The sequence below is a fragment of the Helianthus annuus genome, chromosome 4 (genome assembly GCF_002127325.2).
Source record: "Helianthus annuus cultivar XRQ/B chromosome 4, HanXRQr2.0-SUNRISE, whole genome shotgun sequence".
In the NCBI taxonomy this organism is placed as follows: Eukaryota; Viridiplantae; Streptophyta; class Magnoliopsida; order Asterales; family Asteraceae; genus Helianthus; species Helianthus annuus.
Window position 1 is genome coordinate 137605052 of NC_035436.2, and position 7563 is coordinate 137612614.

The following is a 7563-nucleotide window of genomic DNA, read 5'->3' on the forward strand; positions in this document are numbered from 1 at the left end:
TATATATATATATAGGTTTAGGATCCTGTACAAAGTGCTTCATTTGTAAGAAGTGTAAGAAATATTCCTGGAATGACAAGTGTCCATCCTCTTAATTAATTCAAAAGGGTAGTTTTGTAATTGTACATTTTTGTCATTTAATTCAAATTCAACATAACTGATCCAAAAATAACCGTCCATGAGATTGTTTAGGGATTTGAACGAATTTTGTAATTTCCATACGATTGTGTTATACGTATCTTTCAATCATCATTAATTATAAATACATAAAGGATTATCAAATCGATATCCCCATTCCAGTTGTATAACGTCTGCGCCTTTTTTCGATTCTGGTGTTTTATATCAATTTTAATGGAGTCCAGCGATGCAGGTTAATGTGTATCATAGTGTTTTATTCTGGTGTTCTATTAAGTTGTATGGTGTTATATTCATAGAAGGTTGCTGGGGATTCCAGATAAAACACCATGACTTGAATCATGGCGTGGTGTTTTATCTGGTGACATTGTTCATGGCATAGTGTTTTAAACATCTGGAGACAAAACACCACGCCATGAACAATGTCTCCAGATAAAACACCACGGCATGAATAATGTCTCCAGATAAAACACCACACCATGAACAATGTCTCCAGATAAAACACCACGCTATGAACAATGTCTCCAGATAAAACACCACGCCATGAATAATGTCTCCTGATAAAACACCATGACTTGAATCATAGATGTTTAAAACACCACACTATGAACAAGGTATCCAGATAAAACACCATGACTTGAATCCTAGTCATGGTGTTTTAAAATCTGGGAATGTTTTGTATTTATAAAACACTACGCCATGAACAATGTCTCCAGATAAAACACCACGCCATCAACAATGTCTCCAGTTAAAACACCATGACTTGAATCTGCGATTACGTTTTAAAAATCTGGGAATGTTTTAAAGTATGAAGAAATTCGCTGATTTTTTTTGGAGATTGATGGCGGTTACATATAATTCGCTGATTTTTAGGAGTTTGATGGGTGGTTTTGAAACGGTTACCATATTTGAAATGTTGGAAAAGTCACTATTGCCCTTCAATTTTTACATAAGGTCCTTCTAATTAAAACACAATTTACATTTTATACCCTATTGATCTCAACCATTAGATCAAATATCCAATGGTTTAAAACACTTCTTACCCTTCTTACATTTTAGACACTTTTTACCATATCCCTACCCTATATATATATATATATATATATCCGAAACCCACACTAAATATATTATATACGCCCAGTGATAAATCAAATACATCGTCACTGACAACGATCGTCATATCGTCACCACGAGGAACGTGTGCATCTCACCGACGATACTTGGGCGTTTCAGCACGAAAATATATATTAACAACTACGACGACGAACTCTAAAAATAATATATTTTTAGACATGTAGTTAATATATAAGTTTAACAAATAACAAAACCCGAAAAGTTCTATATATAAATTTCTAAGTGTAAGAATAAAAGTATACAAGTATACTTATACGTATGAAATACGTACAACAAGACACTTGATAAAATACAAAAAATTGCAAGTAATGTACATGTACGAAAATACGTATAAATACGGTATGAATACCGACAACGAAAGTATACTAGAGAAGTATATACATGATATACATATACGTATAAATACAAGTACACAAATACACTTGATGAAGTGTACACATATAAGAGGACACAATACATGTACATATAACAAGTTCAAAGTTAAAAATATTTATTTTTAACAATATATCCAATGGGATATACATATATATACACAGATCGAGGATCTCTTCAAACATGAATATATATATATATATATATATATATATATATATATATATATATATATATATATATAGGGAGAAGATCATACGAGAACCATCTCTTATTACGAGAACCGCGAGAACCAATGTGAACACAACCAAAAATGCCTAAAAATAGCTAAAAATCACACAAAAAATTTTTTTTTTAATATTTTTTATATAAAAATTGCTACTTTTCGAAGCCAAAAAAAACCAAAAAAATTTAAATTTTTTTTTTGCCACTAAAAGTAGCGATTTGAGCATAAAAAATATTAAAAAAAAATTTGATTTTTTTTATTTTTTTAGGTTTTTTGGGGGTTTAGTTTTTAGTATTTTAGCTTGGGGGAGGGGGGTTTAGGTTTTGGGGGGGGGGTAGGGTTTTTTTTTAGGTTTTTTGGGGGTTTTAGTTTTTAGCATTTAGCTTGGGGGGGGGGTAGGTTTTTTTTTTTTTTTTGGGGGGGGGGGGGTGGGGGGTTTAGGTTTTTTTTTTTTGGGGGGGGGTGGGGGTTAGGTTTTTTTGGCTATTTTAGGTTGTGTTCACATTAGTTCTCGCGGTTCTCGCATGAGCCCCTCCCTATATATATATATATCTATACTACTTTAATAAACATATGTGAAGGACAAGATGGTAATTGAACAAGGTGTTGAAAAAACACTCAATGCACAATGTACAAGATTTAAAGCACAAGAAAACACAAATTTTTTACCCTTCAACTGATTCATCATCAACCATCCATTTCTTTCAATTTTTCACACGGATCACAATCTGGACGGCTGATATTCACTTCACATGGATCGCCCTTTCTACTCCCTTCTCTCTCACAACTCACATCTCACATCTCACAAACTTTATCAGACTCTTTCTCTCTCTTTCTCCCAGATCTAGATCGGAAGTGTTTGAACCACCGGTGGAGGAGACTAGGGTTTCGTCTTCCGTGATGAAAGATGTCTGGAGTGCTGATGGTTTGAGATGAAATCAGATGATGAACAACCTGTGATGAAGAACAAACATCAATGAAATCGAAAACACACAGGGTTGAACACGGATTTGAAGAAACCCTAACTGAAGGTTTTGTCCGGTCATCTCTGTTGTGGTTTCTTTCGGCTTTCTTCCACATCAACGATTAGCAAACACAAAGGTAATCAAACCCTAAAATGTCTAAATGGACTGGTTGTTTTCGTTCTCAGCTTTCTACCCTTTTGTTGTTCATCTAACTTGAAGGAGAAGTCCTGTTGAGTTAACATGTAATTTCATTAGGGTTTTACACGATGTGGTTCACCAGCTTAACGAGAATTTTGAATTATTTCCTTCTTTGATTTTTAGGGTTTTTTTTTGCTGTGACATATTAGACAGGTATTGGGATCCTCAATCGATAAGATTAACAATTCGTGCGTTGCTGTGACAATTTGTAAGCGCTTATCGCATAAACAACATTATGTGCAACTCAAGTGTTGATTTATTATTGCTAATTGTGATTAGTGTACTGTTCTTTTAGCAGGTTTAATGGTGGCATGTTTGTGCTGGTTCAACAAAGCCAGAAAGCGTAGGCGACGGCTAGGGTTTCGATTAGTGATCTCGGTCTGATGTTCTTCACGATAGAGATGCACTCGAGATGGTAAAGATGGAATTCCAGCATTGCTTGGGGTTACAGGTGTGCTTGATTTGGTGGGGTTGAAGTTGAACGTTTACTTGAATCCTTTATGTATTTTTCGTTTTTACTAATTGCGACTAATTTTTGTCTTATGGTATTGCAGGGATCCGCGTTTGAGTTTAGTTCTAGCTGGAATCCGAGTCGATCGTTTCACAACTACTATGGCGTCTTCTAGGGTTTCATCAAAAGTCCAAATCAAGAAAATCCGTTGGGTCCATCACTAAAGGTAAACTCTCTAACCTCAACTGACTATGTTCTTTTGAGTATTGTAGAATGACCATGTTTCGCTCCTTCAAATTAAGCACTTCGGTTAATAAAGGGGTCTGTTTGATGTTTAAAGGGGTCTGTTTGATGTTTAAAGTCAATTTTGAAGTGGGGTAGCTTCTTTCTTGTTTGTTTTCCCTGGATTTTGTTATTATATTTGTTTGTTGTTTTGGTAAATTTAAACTATAGGTCATGTAAGCTCTCTTTATTTGGTATTGTGTGAAATTTTGATCGAAGATGGTTGTAAACTGTTATTTTTCTTTTAATCTTTTGTAGTTGTTTTGTGTAAATGTGATTTTTTATTTTGAATTTGTTGACATATCATAGTGTGAAGTTATTTTAGTTTGACTATGTTGAATGGGATCAACGTCCCTATGTTTTGGTTCACACTCTTGTTAAGAGTTGCTAAGATATATAAGCAATTTTATAACAAACTTTTTTGATGTATGATATTGATATTATTTGAAAAAGGTTACAGTGCTAAGTGGCACAAATGGTATATTTAGTGTGATTTTCATATGATTATTTAGCTAGATTGGGGCGCTGTTTGGTGAGTGGGTCAACTTGGTTAACTGGGTCAGACACGGTATAGTCAAACCATCAAACGTTTTGGGTATTTATTCATTTGAATATGCTATTATACCATAAGTTAATGAAACCCATATAATATATATATGTACGATATCATGGTACAAGAGCTCATCTCAACAATCTTATTCACCGTTGTTGTTGGTTTATTATGGTACAAGTTTTTTTTCATCCCTTTAAATAATCATAAGCAAAATATGTGTATCTAAATGCTAAAATTTGATTATCTAGACGAAATAATCAGTTTCAAAATTAATTTTTCTTTCTCATTATTCAGGGTAATAGGTGCTGCTGCACTTCAACAGTATATCGGTGGGTTAGGTGGGATGGGGACTCCAGGTGTTGGTTCAAGTTCTTCATATTCCTCTAAAGATTTGACCAAAGAAATCATGCCCGAAAAGGTAAATTTTTATATTTCGGAATAGAGTAAAATGCCATTTTTGTTCCTGAGGTTTGGCAAGTTTTGCGACATTCGTCCAAAGATTTTTTTTCCTCATCTGGATAAAAAAGGTATGAAATCTTGCTATTTTCTTTAACTATTTTAATCTGCTTAATCAAAACATCTGGAATTTTTGGGAGGATTTCATTACTGTTGCTGGCTTCTCCGCACTTCCACAAGTAATACATACAATCTTCTTTTTTCTTTATTTTTCAGTTAAAAATATGCCAGTGACTGATTTTGGTACGAATAATGCAGGTCATGTGGTCAACGTTTGTACCTTATGTTCCAAACAGCATCTTGCCAGGAATCATTTCTTTTGTGATAGTCGTGGTGATGGTTGTCATGGTAAGCTACATCTTATTAATTAAGTTTGTTTAACAGGAATGTGTTTGATTCGGCCAACTATAGGCCCTTTGAGAGTTCGATTCATCACCCGGTACAGTCAAGCGAAAGCCTATACGCCGAGCTTCTTCCGAAGAAAAGGTTAATGTTAAGATTCTTTGAGTCAAGAATATAGTTAACGTTAAAAGTTCTTTTGGGCAAGATGCATCCTCCATCTATACTTAAGTTAAAAGTCATTTCCTTTTTGCTACAGGAAGTGGCTGAGCTTGTACAAAGGACACATTTACTCTGTTTAATTGGACGAGGATGATTGATTGATAGTGCTTGGGCGTCGTTTACCAAAAAACACCCAATTTTGGGATGACTACGCATGGTCTAAGTTCCATTTATCAAACCAGAAACAAATGAGTAAATCCGTTTTTAGGCTGGCTAAACGGCAACATATTGGCGATGGACGGATCAGATCGAATAACAGAGACTCATCAAGTGATAGTGATACAGAACAAAGCCTTACTGCATATTATGCTGGTGCAATCACACTTGCAAATTCACCAGAGGAAAGAAAATGACGTGAAAGTCGTTCAAAGCGTTTTGAAAAGAATCATGGCAACCGAGCAGCATCTAATCTTGTCAAAACCAAAAACGCCGGTCGAAAATTCTCTACTAGAAGTGCAAATGCCTTTGTGTTGGCAAATAGTAACAGTTTCGATGAGGGTACCGCCAGCAGCAGAGGGGGGGGGGGTAACATTGCATTTGTTCAATCAGCTTATGAACTCCAACATCTTTCGGTACCCGTCGAAATTGAACGTGCTAGCTTGTAGGTGTTGTTATTTGATGTCCTATAATTGTAGTTGATGTTTGAGTTGATCATAATGTAAGTTATGGTTATTTTTTTGGTTTGATTTTTATGAAATTTATGCGATTCAGACCAGTAAAGATTAAATAGACAGGGTATTTGCTTGATATGGCAGATTGCAGTGATACCACAGTCTCTTTTCTTACTATGATAATATGCCTCCGAATGGTAAAATTTATAACATCTACTAGAGGTGATAATATGCCTCCAAATGGATGGGTTGGGTAGGTTGGATAATGGTCAAAAACATGTAATTATTGGGTTTGTAAAACAGAACAGTTTCGGTTGACCAGAGTTTAGTTTTTTTGTAGACTTTCTTGTTACTTATTTATGTAGCATTTGCATGTCCTGATTTCAAGTGTTATATTATTTCAAAGACATCTAATTGTTAAAATAAAATGCTATTGATTTACGTTTTCAGGCATTTTTTGACCCGTTTCTTTTTTAGCTTTTACTACCAAACAAAAACATGAATGGCTGAAAGTGTACTCTTGCACCTTTTTGTCAAATGCTTCACCTTTTTGCTTTGACCTCAAATATCCAACAAGGAATTAGCCGAAGTGGATTTGGCAATGTTGATCACAACCCACCTATGCACCCATGTTGCCACCTTAAGTATGAAGCATAGATATAGTTTGTCTAATATCCAGTATGAGTTTCTCATATCTTGTTTTTTACGGTTATGGGGCATGAATAGCGTCCTTTGCACAAACCTATATAAACTCATCTTTCTTTGGTTGATACCACTCACTCCAATTGTTAACAAATGACTTGAATCCAAGATATTTTTGTACTCCACTTTTAGTTAATAACATGTTTAGAAAGCCCAACCGTCAGAATCAGTTCAATTTATCACCGTATCATTTTATGATACTAAATAAATACTCTATTTTAAATACATGTTTCTTTTTAACAAAACTTATACGGAAATGTTAAGGGAAAAAATTTAACGAATGTAAGTTATTAAAACAATATCAAATACCTAAAAAGGGAAATATGATTTAAAAAAGAAAAAAATATTAAAAATAGAAAATAAATGGAAGAGGAAATATTGTTTAAGGAAAGGAAAAAATGAAAATATGTAAAAAAGTTAATAGTAAATATAACAATCAAGTATTACAATATTAAAATAATTAATAATTAAAAAATAAATGGCATGTAGCCTGTCTGACCCATTCTTTAAGCTAAAAAAAATTAGATTTTAGTTATAACCCAACTCAACTGAACGTTCTAATGCATACCCTCAGAATTAGTAACAAATGTTGTGTTTTCCGTTGCATCGAGAAATTGGTGTTTATTATGGCTCAAAACTGAACTGCCCCGTACATAGCCCTAAACTCACCACCCTAAGTGATATGTTTCCCGCCGCATCGCGCGGGTAAATGACTAGTATGTATATATATATATATGTAGGGTAAATTACACTTTTCGTCCTTTATGTTTGTATTGGATTGCAACGGATACCTTTTAACTTTAATAATTATAGTCACAGTCCTTTCTTTGTTAAAACCATTACACTTTAGGTCCTTTGACACTATCCTGGTTAAAATTTTCAGTTAAGTCCTATCACATAAGGGTAGTTTAGTCTTT

General features: G+C 34.2%; 1 long non-coding RNA gene across 6 annotated transcripts; it reads left to right on the top strand.

Moving 5' to 3' along the window:
• The first annotated feature begins 2642 nt into the window (after positions 1-2642).
• LOC110936704 lies at positions 2643-6048 on the top strand. 6 transcript variants are annotated; one of them, XR_002590214.2, is made up of 7 exons: positions 2643-2968; positions 3329-3481; positions 3585-3707; positions 4611-4951; positions 5031-5120; positions 5184-5258; positions 5371-6048. It is a non-coding gene; the product is annotated as an uncharacterized LOC110936704 (long non-coding RNA). The 6 variants fall into 6 exon arrangements; XR_002590216.2 differs by lacking the exons at positions 5184-5258; positions 5371-6048 and adding an exon at positions 3154-3238 and having other exon boundaries at positions 3326-3481; positions 5031-5170; XR_004891220.1 differs by lacking the exons at positions 5184-5258; positions 5371-6048 and adding an exon at positions 3180-3238 and having other exon boundaries at positions 3326-3481; positions 5031-5170.
• Positions 6049-7563: the final 1515 nt, after the last annotated feature.